Source organism: Tenrec ecaudatus, chromosome 12 (genome assembly GCF_050624435.1).
Source record: "Tenrec ecaudatus isolate mTenEca1 chromosome 12, mTenEca1.hap1, whole genome shotgun sequence".
Taxonomy (NCBI): Eukaryota; Metazoa; Chordata; class Mammalia; order Afrosoricida; family Tenrecidae; genus Tenrec; species Tenrec ecaudatus.
Genome location: NC_134541.1, coordinates 79,979,102 through 79,998,289, shown reverse-complemented (window position 1 = coordinate 79,998,289; position 19,188 = coordinate 79,979,102). Strand labels below are relative to the sequence as shown.

The window sequence follows — 19,188 nt, the reverse complement described above, 5'->3', positions numbered from 1 at the left end:
GCCTGCTGACAGACTCCCCTTTACGGATGAGCAGCAACATGAGTTGCTTCTACAAGCATCGTGATTCTTCGTGGCCCCTGAGAAAAGACAGTCAGCCAGCCAACCCTCTACCTCCCTGGCCTCTAGGGACACAGATAGCTAGCAGATCACTTGGGCAGCTTGGTACACACATACTCAGTACCCAAGGTACACTTTGTACCATTTCCCCATCTTCCTCCTCTCTTCCTGCTTTGTTCTACAAGGCATTCCATCCCGTGTGCCAGCGCCGTGATACCGCATACATGTACACACAGACTACTAAAAGAGCAGGAATCTCCACCCACAAGGTAGCTTTATTATATATATTTTTGGATTTTGTACTTTTGTTCTATTTTAATACTCTCTCTCTCTCTCTTTTTTGATCTCCTACTTCCTCTTCTGGAGTGACTCCACCCTCCTGAGAATCCACATTCCTCCCAGGAAGAGACAGGTCTGTGTATCCCAGCATACCCATTCTAGCATGGGCTTTCCAGGACCTCCTAAGTGCACAGATATGCTCACATTCATTCACATTGCCACAATAGCAAAATCTGGTACCCACAACCATACCCAAGTCTTTTTCTTTTTTGATCCTTGTACTTCTATCAATTATCTTTCTATTTTCTTGCTGTTCTCTCATTAAATATCTTTCCATGAAACCTATTAATTGAGATTAACTCTCTGCCCGCAAGTGTCAACTCACAGTGATCCTATAGGACAGGGTAAAACTGTCCGGTGAGTTTCTGAGACTGTAACTGTTTATGGGAATAGAAAGTCTCCTTTTTTTGGCGGAGCAGCTGGTGGTTTTAAAATGTTGACCTTTCGGATTACAACTCAATACATAACCATTATATGACCAGAGCTCCTTATTGTGATTACCCCTCTGAAAATATTTTCCCATTATTTTTGCAAGTCTGTTGGCTTATTCACAGTCACTTATTACTATCATTACTTGATTCTTATCATTACTTTTATTTTATTCTATTTTTCCCAGCCACTATCCCCACTTAGGCACCTTTCCCCTTCTTTTCATTTCACCACTGTATGTTTTCCAGCTCCTATTAGAACTCACCTGTGTCACTAGACAAACTCTACCTCTGTATGACCAGCAGCTCACACACCACAATGCTGAAGAAACAGCAGTCAAGCACAGAAAGCTTCCAAATTCAAGAAAAACAAACATGAACAACCAAGTAGCACTCAAACCAATGGAATAGTCTGAAGATGTGATTGTGAACCACCAGTAACAGAATTCAGAAGAATGATGCTTAGGTCAAGAGATCTGGGGAATGTTCATGAGAAAAACAGAAGAAATTGAGAAACTAAAATCCTTAAACCAAAGGATTCTAGAAGACAAGCAATGAGATAACTGAATTAGGCAACATAGTAAAAGGCTAGAGGAATAAAATGGAAAAGGAAAATAAAATAAATGAGCTTGAAGACAATTACCCTCACGACAGTAGACAAGAGAAGCAATCAACAAAAAACCCGGAAGCATCCAAATAAATCCTGTAGGACACTATCATAAGAACCCATCTAAGAAAAGAAAAAAGAAAAGAAATGCTGGGAAAAGAACACCACCAAAAAAAAAAAAAATCTACAGAGAATAGTACAAGAAACCATGGAAGAAAATTTCAACACACTATTCAACAAGCTGAGAAGAATGGACAACCAAAGAGAAAACATCAAGACATAAAGAAAAGGAGAGAATCTGAGGGCAGCTAGAGAAAAAGGAAAAGTCATCTACAAAGGAAAGTTGATAAGGATAAATTCAGACTTCTCAGCAAAAGACCTGCAGGCAAGAAGACAATGGAATGACATATATACAATTGTGACGGGTGGAAGGGGGGGTGGGGCGGAAGGAAGCCAGCCAAGAATATTATACTGAACAAAAATATCCCTCAAATACAAGGGAGAAATAAAGGTTATTTCCTGAGGAGGAAAAAATAAAGGAATTTTGAATTCAACAATTCATTTTCTCAGATCACAATGTTATAAAACTGGAAATCTACAACAGAAAGAAAAGGAACAAAAAGACAAACACATGGAGACTGAACAACATACCATTTCAAAATGACTGGACACTAGAGTAAACGAAAATGAGAAATTAAGAAACTCCTTAAAACAAGCAAACCTATAACACATCATACCAAAAACTCGGATACAACAAATGCAGTTATCTGAAGTCAATTTATAGCAATCAATACACACACGAAATATGAGAGAAATCCAAAACCAATACTAATGAAACACTTCCAACAAGTAGAAAGAGGGAAACCACATAAGTCCTTCAACAATAAAGGGAAAGAACTAATAAAAATTGAAGCAGAAATAAATGAACTGAAAAATGGGGGGGAAATCAACAAGACAAAAAGTTGGTTATGAAAAGATTAACAAAATCGACAAACTGATAGAAAACTTAACAAAGGAAAAGAAAGATGCAAATATCTAGAATTTGAGATGAAAAGGGTACCATCACAAAAGATCCAAATGAAATAAAAAGATACATGTAGAGCAAAAGAAGAATTAGAGGTCACCAAGAGACTTCCAACCAAGAAAGGTTCTAAAGAAGTATGTATGTTGGCTTCACAGGAGAATGCTAGCAAGTATTCAGGGAAGAGCCATAACTAATTCTGTGCAGACTATTCCAAAATATAGAAACTGACAGCAAACTCCCACACGCATTCTATGAAATGAGCATAATCCTCAAAACCTGATCACGATCATTTAGAAAAAATGAAAACAGGAAGTAGATAAGAGTGTCCCTCATCAATATTCTTATTCAACATTGTACTACAATAAACATCTTAGCCAGACAGACAGCAAAAAAATTTTAAAATAAAAGGAATATAATTGGGCAAAAAATAGGTCAAGCTGTCACTATTTGCAGATAGTATGATTTTACATAGTGAGAGCCCCAAGGACTCCACAGAAAGATTGTTGGAAAGTACTAACGAATCTGTTAAAGTAATGGCATACAAGATTAATAAGCAGAAATCAATTTTAATATGCTATTGAAGAGAGCTCCAAAATAAAAACATCAAGAAAAAAATATAAAAAAAGAGAAAACAATATCATTTATAATATCCATACAAAAGATGAATACCTGGGAATAAACTTAACCAAAGAAACAAAAGACCTGTACAAAGGAAACTACAGAAAAATCAAAATGTGAATATTACTGAAAGCAATAAATCTATAGATAGAACACAATTCTGATCAAAATCATTTTCTTGGGGGCTCATACAGCTCTTATCACAATCTATGCATCCATCCATTGTGTCTAGCACATTTGTTCATTGTTGCCATCATCATTTTCAAAACAATTTCATTCTACTTGAGCCCTTGACATGGGCTCCTCATTTTTCCCTCTTCCCTTCTTCACGAACTCTTAATAATTCATAAATTGTTATTAATTTTTCATGTCTTACACTGTCCGAGGTTTCTCTTTACCCTCTTTTCTACTGCCCATGCCCAGGGAGAGGTTACATTGTGATCAGTGCCCCCTCTTGGTACCACTACTCTCACAGCTGTCTACAAATGGGTTTGGGGTCTCCAGTCCACCCTCCCCCTCAATCACATCAATAAGGCTTTTTGTTCTGGGTCTTTGATGCCAGATACCTGATCCCTTCGACACCTCTTTATCACACAAGCTGGTGTGCTTCTTCCATGTGGGCTTTGTTGCTTCTTAGAGAGAGTCACTTGTTCATCTTCAAGCCTGTAAGACCCCAGATGCTATATCTTTGCATTGCTGGACACCATCACCTTTCTTCATTACATTTGCTTATGCACCCATTTGTCTTCAGCAATTCTGGCGGGAAGGTTATCACAGAATGCCAGGTGACTAGAACAAAGTGTTCTTGCGTTGAGGGAGTACTTGAGTAGAGGCCCACCTAATTGGACCTTTTGGACCTACTTTCTATCCAGCTCTTGGTAATCCAGGGTGTGTGCTACAGACTAGTGGACTTAATATTGTTCTTTTGAGGCACACAATATCTTTCATAGGCCACACCAGAAAGAATCCATGTGGAAGCTACATTCACTGGAGTTTGTAAACTGGGCTTTCATTCAAACTCATCAGGAGCCCTTTGATTTAAGACTGAAATTCATCAGTGTGAGAAGATGATGACTGCTATCCCAAGTTATGGAATTGGCAGTTATTGGACTTTGGTTTGCTCTCTGGCCTTCAGGGTGCCTAATGAATGGTGATCCGGGAATACCAAATATTTACTACTTTAATGCTCTTCTTATTTTGTTATGACATGTATTAGTCAGGTATGCATGTTGCTACCTTTTGGAATGAATTTTGTTGAAAGTTTGGTTCCAACATCAACCCTAATTATTTGTGTAAATAGTGTCCAGTCCAGCCTGTGTGATCACGAGGTGTCAATGGGATCAGGTATCAGGCATCAAAAAACAAAAAGTCCTATCACTGTGATGAGTGGGAGTGCGAAATGGGGACACAAAACCCATCTATAGGCAACTGGACATACCCTTACAGAAGGGCCTTGGGGAGGAGACAAACCAGTCAGGGTATAGTATAGTAAAGATAAAACATACAGCTTTCCTCTAGTTCTTTAATGCTTCCTCCCTCCCACTATCATGATCCCAATTCTACCTTACAAATACGGGTAGACCAGAGGATGTACACTGGTACAGACAGGAACTAGAAACAGAGGCAATCCAGGACAGATGACCCTCTGAGGACTAGTAGTGAGAGTGGCGATACCGGGAGGGTGGAGGGAAGGTAGGGTAGAAAGGGGCAAGGGATTATAAAGATCTACATATAAACTCCTCCATGGGGGACAGACAACAGAAAAGTGGGTGAAGGGAGACGTTGGACAGTGTGAGATATGCCAAAATAGTAATAATTTATAAATAATCAAGGGTTCATGAGGGAGGGTGGGGGAAGGAGGGTGAAAACGAGGAGCTGATACCAAGGGCTCAAGTAGAAAGTAAATGTTTTGAAAATTATATGGCAACAAATGTACAAATGTGCTTGACACAATGTATGTATGGATGAATTGTAATAAGAGCTGTATGAGTCCCCCCAGAAAAGATTTTTTAATAAATTGTTCAGAAACTTGAATTTAATCTATATAAGTCAACAATTCAAGCATGAATTGATGTCTGAAACCAGCCTATACGTCTATATGCTTTTCTCAACCGTGTTTTAAATTCTGTATCATTAGCTAAATGAATAACACTATCGTTACCTTATGCCCCAGGAAGATGGTTTGAAAAGTTTTCGCTATCATAAAATGATAATGTTGTTTCTAAAGTGAACCAGAGACATATATAAACCACAGATATGTGAATGGATTTTGTGCTCCCATTTAAATCTAGCCCCAATCTAAGAACTATGAGTTCTTAGGATGTGGCCCTCTTTAATGCTTAAAGAAGTCACTAAAGATATAGGTGCTATAGAAAAAACAAAACAAAAGAGAATGAAAAAACAACAAACAAAGCCCAAGTAATATACTCATAAAAATTATATCTGTTTGTAATTAATAGATAAAAATTTTACTAGTACATTGCTTAGAACACATGGTAGACAAATGGAATCACAGAATGGAATTTTCCCACTTTTTGCAGTCCATTGTATATTCAATATTTGTAAGTCTTAACATTTACAAAAAGTACAAAACAAGGTGATCTATATTAAACATAATGCCTGTGCTATAAATTGTCATCACAAGGTAATTATTTTACTATTGATTCGAACATTTTCTTCATTCAATACTTTTAATGAAGTTCAAAGTATACATTCTTAAGACAATAAATACCTGGCTGTTTTTTCTTAGTATCACAGAGGTACCATCATCAACTTCAAATTCTCCATAGTCTCTTAGACACCGTACCTGAAAAGAAAATCAGATATTTTATCCAAATTACCTTTTAAAATATGCAGTGATCATAACATGAAGTGGGATTATATAAATGCCCGAACAGTAAAAGTACTGTATTTTCTGTGTCTGTTTCCTCCTCTGTGTACTTAGGACCCTTACTATTCCCAGATATTTACTGTGGTCCTAAACCTAAAGATCTCAATTTCCTACGTCACCGGGAAGGGAAAAATAAGCTTTGCAAATGTATACATGGATGGTATTACCAATAAGGAAACCAGGGATTTAGATAAAAGGAGACTACATAGTTGGACGTTTTCCTCTCAAACAATGCACTATATTAATCAGAAGGAATAAAAATGAGGGACATAACAGTGGCAAACAAGAAAGAAAAGAGCATTTTACCTCAACTAGATTGACCAGATCCTTCCCATAATCCATCAGGATAAAAGAACATAAATCTAAAAACAAACTGTTTCTCTTTTTAACAATTTATTGGGGCTCATACAATTCTTATCACAGTTCATACATATACATACATCAATTGTATAAAGCACATCTGTACAGTCTTTGCCCTAATCATATTTTTCTCTTTTCCTTTTTTACATTTTATTAGGGACTCATACAACTCTTATCACAATCCATACATATACATACATCAATTGTATAAAGCACATCCATACATTCCCTGCCCCAATCATTCTCAAGGCATTTGCTCTCCACTTAAACCCCTTGCATCAGGTCCTCTTTATTTTTTCCCCCTCCCTCCCCTTTCCCCCCTCCCTCGTGTGCACTTGGTAATTTATACATCGTTATTTTGTCATATCTTGCCCTATCCGGAGTCTCCCTTCCCCCCCTTCTCTGCTGTCCCTCTCCCAGGGAAGAGGTCACATGTGGATCCTTGTAATCAGTACCCCCTTTCCAACCCACTCACCCTCCACTCTCCCAGCATCGTCCCTCACACCCTTGGTCCTGAAGGTATCATCCACCTTGGATTCCCTGTACCTCCAGCCCTCATATGTACCAGTGTACAGCCTCTGCCCTATCCAGCCCTGCAAGGTAGAATTCGGATAATGGTAGTTGGGGGGAGGAAGCATCCAGGATCTGGAGGAAAGTTGTGTTCTTCATCGGTACTACCTCGCACCCTAATTAACCCATCTCCTCTCCTAAACCCTCTATGAGGGGATCTCCATTGGCCGACACTTGGGCCTTGGGTCTCCACTCTGCACTTCCCCCTTCATTTAATATGGTATATATATACATATATACATATACATATATACATATACACACATGTACACATACATACACACATATCTTTTTTTTTTTGCATGATGCCTTATACCTGGTCCCTTGGCACCTCGTGATCGCACTGGCCGGTGTGCTTCTTCCATGTGGGCTTTTTTGCTTCTGAGCTAGATGGCCGCTTGTTCACCTTCAAGCCTTTAAGACCCCAGACACTATCTCTTTTGATAGCCAGGCACCATCAGCTTTCTTCACCACATTTGCTTATGCACCCATTTGTCTTCAGCGATCCTATCATGGAGGTGTGCAGTCAATGATATGATTTTTTGTTCTTTAATGCCTGGTAACTGATCCCTTCGGGACCACTCGATCACACAGGCTGGTGTGTTCTTCCATGTGGACTTTGTTGCTTCTGAGCTAGATGGCCGCTTGTTTATCTTCAAGCCTTTAAGACCCCAGTCACTATCTCTTTTGATAGCCGGGCACCATGAGCTTTCTTCACCACATTTACTTGTTCACCCACTTTGGCTCCAGCCGTTGTGTCGGGAGAGTGAGCATCATAGAGTTCCAATTTAATAAAAGAAGATATTCATGCATTGAGGGAGTGAACAAACTGTTTTTCAAAGGAAATCAAGTCTTCCAATCTCTTGTTTCTCACGAATACTTAAAAATACATTTAAAAGATTCAGTTTCATGCTCTTTCATTTTGCTTACACAGTAACTTAGCAATCAATTGATTTTCATTTAGTATTTTAAAAATAAAACAAAATTTATGGAAGATGGAATGTTAGATTACATTAAGATGCTTGAAATTAAAGTGCCAACATCCAATCATTTTTGACCTATAAAATGTAAGCTTAATATAGTTCAGCTCACACATCACTATTACCTTAAAACTGTGAATCAAAGTTTGTTGCAGAGAGGGCAGTATAAGCATTTCCATACTCCTGTCCCTCTATAGCAGTGTTTCCCAAAGTGGGGATACTGCAATGATCCAGGAGGAGTACAAAGCAGATAGCTACACTTTATCCTGGAGTATAGGCTATTGTATAAAAGTTTTTAATTTTACACACACACACACACACACACACACACACACCATAGTGAATGAAGGGGTAAGTGCAGCGTGGAGACTCAAAGCCCATTTGTCGGCCACTGGAGATCCCCTCATAGAGGGGTTTAGGAGAGGAGATGGGTCAGTCAGGGTGCGATGCAGTACCGATGAAGAACACAGCTTTCCCCCAGATCCTGGATGCTTCCTCCCCCAACTACCATGATCCGAATTCTACCTTGCAGGACTGGATAGGGCAGAGGTTGTACACTGGTGCATATGGGAGCTGGAGGCACAGGGAATCCAAGGTGGATGATAACTTCAGGACCAATGGTATGAGGGGCAATCCTGGGAGAGTGGAGGGTGAGTGGGTTGCAAAGGGGGAACTGATTACAAGGATCCACATGTGACCTCCTCCCTGGGAGACGGATGGCAGAGAAGGGGGGGGGGAAGGTAAGGGAGACTCCGGATAGGGCAAGATATGACAAAATAACAATGTATAAATTACCAAGGGCACATGAGGGAGGGGAGAAAAAAAAAAAGGACCTGATGCAAAGGTAAAGTGAAGAGCAAATGCTTTGAGAGTGATTAGGGCAAAGAATGTAGGGATGTGCTTTATACAATTGATGTATGTATATGTGTGGATTGTGATAAGAGTTGTATGAGCCACTAATAAAATGTAAAAAAAGAAAGAAAAAGAACACAGCTTTCCCCCGGATCCTGGATGCTTCCTCCCCCCAACTACCATGATCCTAATTCTACACTGGTGCATATGGGAGCTGAAAGCACAGGGAATCCAGGGTGGATGATACTTTCAGGACCAGGGGTGTGAGGGGTGATACTGAGAGAGTAGAGGGGGAGTGGGTTGGAAAGGGGGAACTGATTACAAGGATCTACATGCGACCTCCTCCCTGGGAGAAGGACGGCTGAGAAAGGGGGGAAGGGAGACTCCGGATAGGGAAAGATATGACAAAATAACAATCTATAAATTATCAAGGGCTCATGAGGGAGGGAGGGTAAGGGAGGGAGGGGGGAAAAAAAAGAGGACCTGATGCAAAGGGCTTAAGTGGAGAGCAAATGCTTTCAAAATGATTAGGGCAAAGAATGTAGGAATGTGCTTTATACAACTGATGTATGTATATGTATGGATTGTGATAAGAATTGTATGAGCCCCTAATAAAATGTAAAAAAAATGATTAGGGCAAAGAATGTACAGATGTGCTTTATACAATTGATGTATGTATATATATGGATTGTGATAAGAGTTCGATGAGCCCCTAATAAAACAATTAGGAAAAAAAACAGGCCCAAAGAACAAAAGAAAACTGGGTTAGCAATATATATACATAAATTAAAATATCTATAAAGAGATTCTATCACTGCCCTCTAGTTGATTCTAACTCACAATGACCCTATATTGGTTTTCCAAGGCTGTAAATCCTTACAGAAACTAATAGTCTCATCTTTCTCCTGAGCAACAATTGGTAAATTTGAACCTTAAGAACCTCAGAACCCTGGTGGTACAGCAGTTAATCACTGGGTTGCAATCTGCATGGTCGACAGTTCAAAACTACCAGTACCAGTAGGAGAAAGCCTGGGCTTTCTACTCAGAAACCCACAGGGGATCCCTAGGAATCAGCATTGACTCAATACCAGAGAGTTTGGTTCTGGAACCTTATGGTTAGCAGTCCAATGCCTATCCTACAATGCCAGCAGGGATCCTAAGAAAGAGATGAAGAGATGTAGTCAATGAATAAGGCCCATCTAGCCATAATCTCTTATGCATTGTATTATCAATTCTAGCCTATATGGCTATGGTTAAAAATCCCATTTTGGAGGGATGGTTATGTGGAAAAGCCATCTCAGAAGCAGGAACACAGAGAAATGCTGGACCATCAAGGTGTAAGAGGCCCTAGTGGGACATACTTGAGATCTTTGTCTGAAGTGGTAGAGACTGAGATGGAGGCATCAAAGGCTGCAGCACAGAGACCATGGGACAGAACAGAGGAACTAAGCCAAGACCAGAGGCTGAGGCAAGGCGTCCATGACATAGAACAGAGGAGCAATACTGAGACTATGATACTTTGAGGCAGAGCAGTGGGCTGCCTTTCTGGCCCAAAGAGGCAAAGGGACTATGTGACTGAGAGGCTAAGGACTAAAGACTGACATGACTGCTGGATGACAGGAGAGGTACACTTACTGTTTCCTGATGCTGACTTGTGGTAACTAGTTACCTTCCTTAATAAGCCCACTAAATTATGAATATTGTCTGTGAGTTCTGTGAGGCCAACTGGGACCGATAATTGAACCCGACAGAAAGGCAGTGTGTGAGGGAGGAGTGGGTGGTGTCAGAATAGATATTGAAGGATGAAGGATGGAGGCATGTCTGAACTCTGCCTCATGGAAACAGTGCAGCCAGAGAAAGTCAAATACGGCCCTCTGATATGTCTTCCTACATTTAAAGAAGCCAATCCAATTACTAGCACTAACAAATAAGAGAAACAACGTTACTGGATAACTCAACAGGATATTTGAGTTGGCAGAAGAACAGAACAGCTTATTGAGTCTGAGGAACAAAAGTAAAGAAACATGATCCCAAGGAACACCATCAAGCAAATCAATGCAAATATTATGGAAGTCCCAGAAGAGGGCAAAGGGTAACTAAATAAAACTTAATAGACAACAGCAGAACATTACCAAAACTCGACAAAGGACAAGAATGTACATATCAATGACACTTAAGAATTTCCAAATCAGAAGAAAGCCTGAGAGATCCACACCAAAATATCTTATAATCAAACTCTTTAAAAAAAAGATAAAATCTTGACAATATCAAATAAAATGAAGTACCAATTTACATATATAGAAACCCTGGAAACCAGGAGGTAATAGAGTCACATATTTAAAATAATGAAAGAAATGAACAGCCATCCAAGATTCCTATAGCCAGCAAAACTTTCCTTTATAAATGAGGATAAAATTCAAGAAAACAAATAAAACCTGAGGGAATGTTGAGACATTCCTTTAGATTGAAATACAAGGATAGTAGATTGCAAGATGAAGCAATATAGAGAAAAAGGTGTTAGGTTCCTGGATTCAGGTACCTGAAAGAATTCACACAGCAGAAGCAGGTTTGTAATCCAAGTGATTTTATGGGGAAAAGGGAAGTTTCAGGTATTACAGCCTCAAAAAATACACATTGTTTTAAGAAAGCATACAAGGATCCGCAGAACTGCACATGGGTTCGCCGCTGAATGGGGAAAAAACACATAGAAAGAACAGGAACACATAACCCAGCACGTGGAACCAGGAAATCCCAGGGGCCAAAAGGGCTCCCACCCCCCACTTGTGGAGAATGCTGGAATGGAAGGAAGTCAAGGCAGGGTCTTTATTCCCTCCTCTCCACAACGGCTGGGGGAAGCATGGTTGAAGGTATTGGTTGGTTCCACTGGCTTGAGTTTAGGCCCACCTGTGTGAGGTAATGTAACTGAGCCTAATCTGTGTGCCCTGGTGGACCTCCCCTCGGGGCGGAGGGAGCTCTTGTCTGAGCATGCTCAGTTTGATTGTTCTAAAATTTAATGGATGCCTGATTTCTTCCAATCCTTTTGCTTTAGCCTTATGCAGTTACTGCGGAGACAACCCCCTTGTGGTGCTTATGTAATCTGATGTCAATTTGGGACTTGAGAGGATTAAGAGTGAAGTGGTGGAGTCTAGTTGGTCAATCAGGATAGCCAGTGAGGCCTCTGTGTGGGCATTGCCTTCGCCTGAGAATTCTGGGAACTCCGGTATTTCCTCCTTAAACAGGAGACGCTTCTCTCTCTCAGCTCACTTCCTTGGAGATGCTCTACTGGCAAGACACATGGCACTACGTCCTGGTAGCTGGGAAAGCCACACGGACCTACCCTGATGCAACAGACCTCTGGAGCCAGAGAAGCCACATAGAGAACCCTGCCAGCGCTGAGATGTTTACAATGCTACTGGATCCAAAAACTTTCTACTCGCTGGTTCAAGATCGTCCTGCAATCGGAGTCATTGCATGTTTCGTGAGTCTGACGAGGCCTTTACAGATTGGTATCAGACATATGGGCTAATATTGGGCTCACGGACTTGACCTGGACTGGGCTGGGACGTTTTCACAATATTCAGTTGTTCTTCTATATAAACCTCTTTCTTATAAACATGAGTTTCTATGAATTTGTTTCTCTTGTCTACCCAGACTAACACTCCCCCTTTATGGCCCCTATTCTGGCTACCTAACATATTTAGCCAACACCTAAGTTGAATGCATCCATTTTTCTTTGGTCTTCTTTATTCAATATTCAAAAGTATACAAAAGAGGATAATAATGATGGTTCAAAATCCAAAAATTAACTAAGCGCCAAAGTACGTGGTACTACTGGAAGAAATGAGGAGCAAAGAGAGGATAACCCACTTAACAAGTAACAAAATGACAACTATATGACAGGGACTTCAAATGTGTGCAAATATGGAATTTAAAAACTGAAAAAAGTCCCAGAAACATTTGAAGCTCCTTGGTAAGTACTTCCTTAGTGGTAGTAACTTTCAATATGAAAGTATTAAAATGTCCAGTGTAAAAGCAGAGACCTTGTGATATGCATATGATACAACTTTGCTTATGGAAAGCTAAGAGGATTCAACACATTAATGAAGAACTGAGACTAAAGCTTTCTGTAGGGATTATGGCTCGATGAAAAAAAAAGCCTCATGCTCGGGCCAATAAACACAATGATAAAAAGAGAAAAAAATAAATTGACACGGATTTCATTTATTTCAATGCATAATCAACATTCATGGAATTAGTGAAGAAATCAAGCCATGAGATAAATGCTGCAAAAGACTTCTTTAAAGTGTTAAAGAGCAGCAGAGTCAGCAAAATGACTGTCAGACAACAAACTCGGACAACTCTCAGCAATTATAGAGAAGGTCCACTAGGAGCGATATCCTAAACTTCCTGGAAGAGAATCTCAATATGAAGTACATCCAAGCTTCTTAAACTGAGAGAGCAGTAGCAACTACTAACAGATTCCCCTCTTTGTTATAGGCTGTCCACACGCTGGGGAAGCTTCCCTCCTGCCTGGCATAGCCAATTTTTTCTGGTCCCTGAGCTAACCCAGCTGATCAAGCCTCTTGGCTTGCTGGCCTCTGGTGAAGAACAGCTTTGCAGAGTCAGCTTGGTGCAGACAGTCACTGGCCAAGCTTAACTTTTGCTTTGTTCTACAGTTCCACCAGCCCTTGCTCAACATTCCTCACCCTGCCACCCCCAAGCAGGAAATGTGTTAGCAAAACAACACAATTAGGGGGCAAGGGGGAAAGAGAAGCCTAGCACTTCCTGCATCAATCTCAAAGTAGACTTGAGAGGTTTAATTTAACCCCCCCATTGGGTGAGAAATCCACACACCTGGCCTCTAGACCTGGCAGGAACCCCATCTTATCCCTCAAGGGGTGGAGTCAAGGGACAGAGTTTTTGTGGGTTTTGAACTGCGGACCATGCTGATCGCAACCCAATGTGTAACCACTGTACCACCAGGGGTCCTTTTATCTCAGTAAAACTATGAAAACTAGTCCTCGGTTTATCTGACCCCAGCCATGCTATTTTTTAATCACCTAATATGTATATGAAAGGTGAACAATGAATAAGACAGAGGTGAATTGATAACTATGAATTATGATATCGCAGAAAAGCACTGACAAAACATCAACAGCCAGAAGAGCAAACAAAGCTATGCTGGAAGAGCTACAGCGGGAGTGCCCCTTAAAGAGGCCGACTCCGTGTATATGTCATCTGGATGGCAAGTCCCTGGATGGTCAAAAAGAGGAAGCCTCTCAGTGGTACACATTGACACCATGACTGCAATAATGGGCTCAAACAGCAATGTTTGAGAAGAGGGTGCGGGGCAAGGCAGTGTTTCATTCTGTTGTACATCTAGTTACTATGAATAGGACTTGGTGGCACCTAACAAAACTATATTCATATCTCCTTCTTACATAATAGGAGCATAATCCACACATTCAATAAAATCCATTCTCAAGAGGTAAAACTTACTTCAATATATAAGCTTTTGGGAGGCTTCATATCCTGTGTTATGTCCAAACCTTCATTTCCTCCCAATGACCTCATGTAAGTAGCAAGGGACTTCTTATAACAATTGAACCATTCTATCTGAAAACAGAAAAATGGTCTTTTTACCAAGTGACAAAGAAAACAAGCTTGCCAACATTGTGTAATCCTGACTTCAAACGGCACATACGCCCATGTAGATCATGAGTGTGGCCTTCCTGTATTTATATAGCGAACATTAATGGTTGTCTTCTACGAGTCAGGAACTGTCTGTGCACTTAGGATGGAGCATTCAACCAAAACAGACAAAATTCTTGTTACCACATAGCTTACAAACCAGTAGACCTAAGCACAGATCTAAAAAAACCATTCAACCAGAAACAACACTATGAAAAACACATGATTCAGTTATGGTCTCTTTAAATACTGCACGGACTCTTTTTATAAGAATGGAACAACATGCTTGAGCAGACAATGCAAATGTCCCCAAAGAGAAGGAAGGACAAGCAAAATGAGGAGTGCACACAATAGAAGATAGTGAGGCTTACTTTGGAATTCAGTTCTAAGTTGTATCTGACAAGGGTAAACCTTTATCACATGTAAAGTGGCGCAAGAGGTCACATTATTTTACGACTGCATTTGTAGGAAAGTCAGTCATCGGAATTCTATAAATGTAAAAAAGTAGATTAAGAGTTGCCAAGGGCTGGGGGAAGGAAATAATAATAAAAGGCATTTGTTATTTTTTAAAGTCTATTATGGTTAGGGTGAAAGTTTACAGAGAAAACTCATGTTTTATACAATAATTTATATATATTTTGTTTTGTGACATTAGTTGCAATCTCCTCAGAATCTTATTTATGTATAATTACAGAAAGGTAGGCAAAACAAAGATGTACAGGTTAATGACATTATTAAGAAACAGCCTGGTCAAGGAGTAACACATCCTCAGCCCCAAAATGGAGACTTATCATTTTGTTCCATTCTGAAAATTTTACATTATCACCCAAGAATGCATCCCTAAAACACTAGTTTAGTGCTGTTCATTATTTGTACTTTAAATAGATCCACACAGTATTTATTATTTTGTGACAAATTTCTTTCACTAAACATATTTTGGATTTCTGAAATTCTACTTTAAAGTGATGAAGAGCAAGGATGTCACACTTTGAGGACTGAGCAATGCCATGGGATTTTCCATTGACCTTAGCCATGGGATTTTTCCATTGCCTCATAAGCATATGAAAGTTGGACAACAATTAATAAAGACCAAAGAATAGATGCCTTTGAATTAGCATGTTGGCAAAGAACACCGAAAGTACCATGGACTGCTAACTGAACAAACAAATCTGTCTCGGAAGATTACAGCCAGACTGATCCTTAGAGATGAGTATGGCAAGACTTGTCTCACAAGTTTTGGGCATGTTTTCAGGAGACCAGTCCTTAGAAAACGACACAATACTTGGTACAGTGCAAAGTAAGTGGGAAAAACAAAAACAACTCAAGGAGATGAATTGATATGGTAACTCAACAATGGGTTCAAACATAACAATTGTGAGGATGCAGAGTCCAGTAGTACTTCATCCTGATCTAGACAGGGCCACTATGAGGCGGAACTGACGAGAAGGCACCCACCACTACTATGTTGGTTAGTATTGGGTTATGTGTTGGCTAAAGCCAAGGTCAACAGTTTGACTCAACCAGTTACACCTAGGGAGAAAGGGGATTTCTGCTCCTATAAAGAAATACAGCTTCAGAAACCTAAAGAGCCAGTTCTACTTTGCTCATCCTTAAGGATTGTTAAAAGTCAATGGCAGTGGGTGTTTTACACAATTAATGTATGTATGTATGGATTGTGATAATAGTTGTATGAGCCCCAATAAAATGATTTTTAAAAAAGAAATTATGACATAAGATTATCTCTCTCTAAAGTGTCTTGGAGTCTCTAACTTGTAAACTACTATTTGTCTACCTTCATGGAAAAAAATAATACACTAATCTTTGTTAAAGATGGCATCACCTATCCCTTACAGTGAGTTCAAAGTGAAATGTTCACATATAGAAACTGAATTTCGGTTTATGCTCTGAGAAGGAAAAGGCAGAGGCAGTGATTCTCTCCATAGACTAGACCTTGTAGAGACTCTATTAACACCGAATTTGGACCCCAGCTACAAGGGATTTCCATTGAACTCAAGGTCAAAATGAAGTCTAAAGTATGGAAATCTAATCTCAAGACTAACATTATAATAGTTAATTATAATTTTCTGGTTCTAAAATCAGCATCTTGAAGTCTTACTTGTGTGCCTTGTCATGACTACCTTGTACTAAACTAAAAATGTTTATGCACGACAAGTTCATGTATTTATGTTTAAAATAAAATCCTCATCTATTGGTTACTTAAATTTTAAGATAAAATCCTACAAGAACTATTACTCTTAAACACTATATGTTTTTAAAAAAATACTATAGCTATTGTTATTAGAGAAAGAACATGTTCTGTTCATTTCACCATAATAGAGAGGCACCCCTCAAGTCCACTTAATGTAAGATTCCGGCACAAAGACCATGGAAAAAGAACCTGAAAAATTAACTGGTAACGTAATTATTTAGTAGTTCCCTCAAGAAGCTGAGGTACTTTGTTTCTTTCTCCAGAACATGAACAGAATAAAAATAAAGCATGGAAATGTACTTAGCAATCCAAGATCAGAGGAGGCAATGGTATTAGAGATTAAAACCTGAGCAGACTGCGGATGACAGTGGAAGCCCAAACTCCATTTGCACAGTTCCCACACAGATTAAGCCTCCAGTGAATCTCCTTAGACCATGAACAAAGAATGGAAATAGTCTTGTTATACACTGAGTGCATTGGAAAGTAGATTAACACAGATAATTTTTAACGTTATTGTTTTTCTCTCTTTTGGTCCCTTTTAAATTTGTTCTAGTTTTTATATTTTCTTTTGGATTGAGGGCTGTTTTTTTGCATATGATTTTCTTTCTTTTTTTTTGGAGTTTTCAGTGGTTTATTGAGAATTCAATATTTTGCCATGATGACTTAGGATAGTTAGGTGTTTTTTTTTATTTTGTGTTTTACATTTTATTAGGGGCTCATACAACTCTTATCACAATCCATACGCATATGATTTTCTTTAAATAAAATCTAGGATAGGACTTAGTTACTGTGAAGACTATAAATGGATTAAGTTTCTTTGGGTTAGGACAGGGCAGGCTGGGGCAAATGGTGAGTTTAAGACTGAAGAAAATGTTCTAAAATTGATGGGGATCATAACTGCACAGCTCTTTTTAATATATTTAAACCACTGGGTTGTGTGGTATATGAATTATGTCAATTAAACTCAAGTTAAATTTTTTAAATGCAGTTAGCAAGTAAATTGTTTATAAAACTCATGGCAAATTTACTGAATACATGCCGTGGCAATTACATTATATCCTGTCAGCCTGTCAATAAAATTGCAGCTTGATTACCTCATTTTGAGGCATGACAGAAATAAGTAGCTCAATGGAGATCAAACCCAGTCTCTCTGCCTTCCTTTTCTGCGCTGAGACAGTCAGAGAGCTGGAGGAGACCCGTGCCAACACTGAAATGCATACACTGCCACTGGATCCACAAGACCTTCTACCCACTGGCCTGCGATATTCCTGCATTTGGCATCATTACATATACTGTGAATCTAAAGAGGAATTTATCGACTAGTACCGAACATATAGGCTAATATCGGACTTATGAACTTGATCTGAACTGGGCTGAGATGTTTTCTCAATATATAATTGCTCTTTTATATAAAGTTCTTATACACATGAGTGTATGACTGTTCCTCTAGTCAACCCAGACTAACACTTTCTTTCATAAATGATATACTATACCAAACTCACACAATAACAGCATTGATCACATTCCGTTCTATGCTATGTTCCAAATGGGCAGCCTTAATCATCCTGTAACAACCCTGTTAATACAGCAGTTCTCAACCTGTGGGTTACGACCTCTTTTGGGGTCAAAGGACCCTTTCACAGGAGTCACTTAAGACCATTGGAAAACATGTATTTCCAATGGTCTTAGGAACCAAGTCACTGCTCCTCTATCCATCTCCAGGAGGGTCTGCCCACATACGAGTACGCAGCGTAATGACATAATCAGACAACCTCATCACATTCAACTTGTACAAATAAAGGTGGATGTGACAGGGTTGGCACCACAATGTGTTTATGTGGACAAGTCACACATGTGTAGAGAGCAGCTGCTGTGTTAAAAGCAGCTACTGTGTTAAAAGCAGCGACAGTGTTAAAAGCAGCAGTATTGGAGGTAAATGACACTTCATGAATTATTATTTCTGGGTAAAATCATAAACTACTGCAAAAAATCGATATCTGTACCATGGGAACTTTATCTGGATGCTGATTGGTCTTTTTATATTCAGCTGTGGTTGATGTGAATACTGCTCCTTGTGATAGTAACAGGTATGTAAAAACACAACATAGAGAATGTTAAATCATAGGAAATTTTAATAAACTGTATTGACTAAATTGTGCCATGTATCATCTTTAGTACTTTTTTTTTTAAATAAGAAATTTAAACAAGACGCTTGACTTGAAGGGAAAACTATCTAGGTTTCATTGAGAGTAATTTACGCCTACTTAAAGACAGATTGCCCTACATGTAATAGCTACATACAAAAATGTTATAAAACTGTCCTTGGTTTTACAATGATAAATGAAAAACATAAAAATTCTTCAATCGAACAAGGCATGCAAGGATTTTTTTCATGTCATTTTTTTTGTTTTTGTTAAACAGTGAGAGCAAAATAACCTACTGAAATACAAAGAGAGAAGCTGAATGAGCAAGCCACTGATGGAGAAGGGGAGCTTTCACAGAGCCAGTGTTTTCCCCATCCCATCTCCACCTGATGTCGATCAAAACATACCATTGGTGATTT

General features: G+C 39.3%; 1 long non-coding RNA gene across 2 annotated transcripts in view; it reads right to left on the bottom strand.

Moving 5' to 3' along the window:
• Nucleotides 1–5,536: 5,536 nt before the first annotated feature.
• The window catches only part of LOC142422553 (uncharacterized), a 30,313-nt gene continuing 16,661 nt past the window's right edge, over nucleotides 5,537–19,188 (bottom strand). Inside the window, exons 5-6 of one of the 2 annotated variants that reach the window (XR_012779091.1) lie at nucleotides 14,225–14,341; nucleotides 5,537–5,879 (exon numbers count right to left, since the gene is read on the bottom strand). This is a non-coding gene — a long non-coding RNA (uncharacterized LOC142422553). The remainder of the gene's footprint in view (nucleotides 5,880–14,224; nucleotides 14,342–19,188) is intronic. The other variant, XR_012779092.1, reaches the window with a different exon arrangement.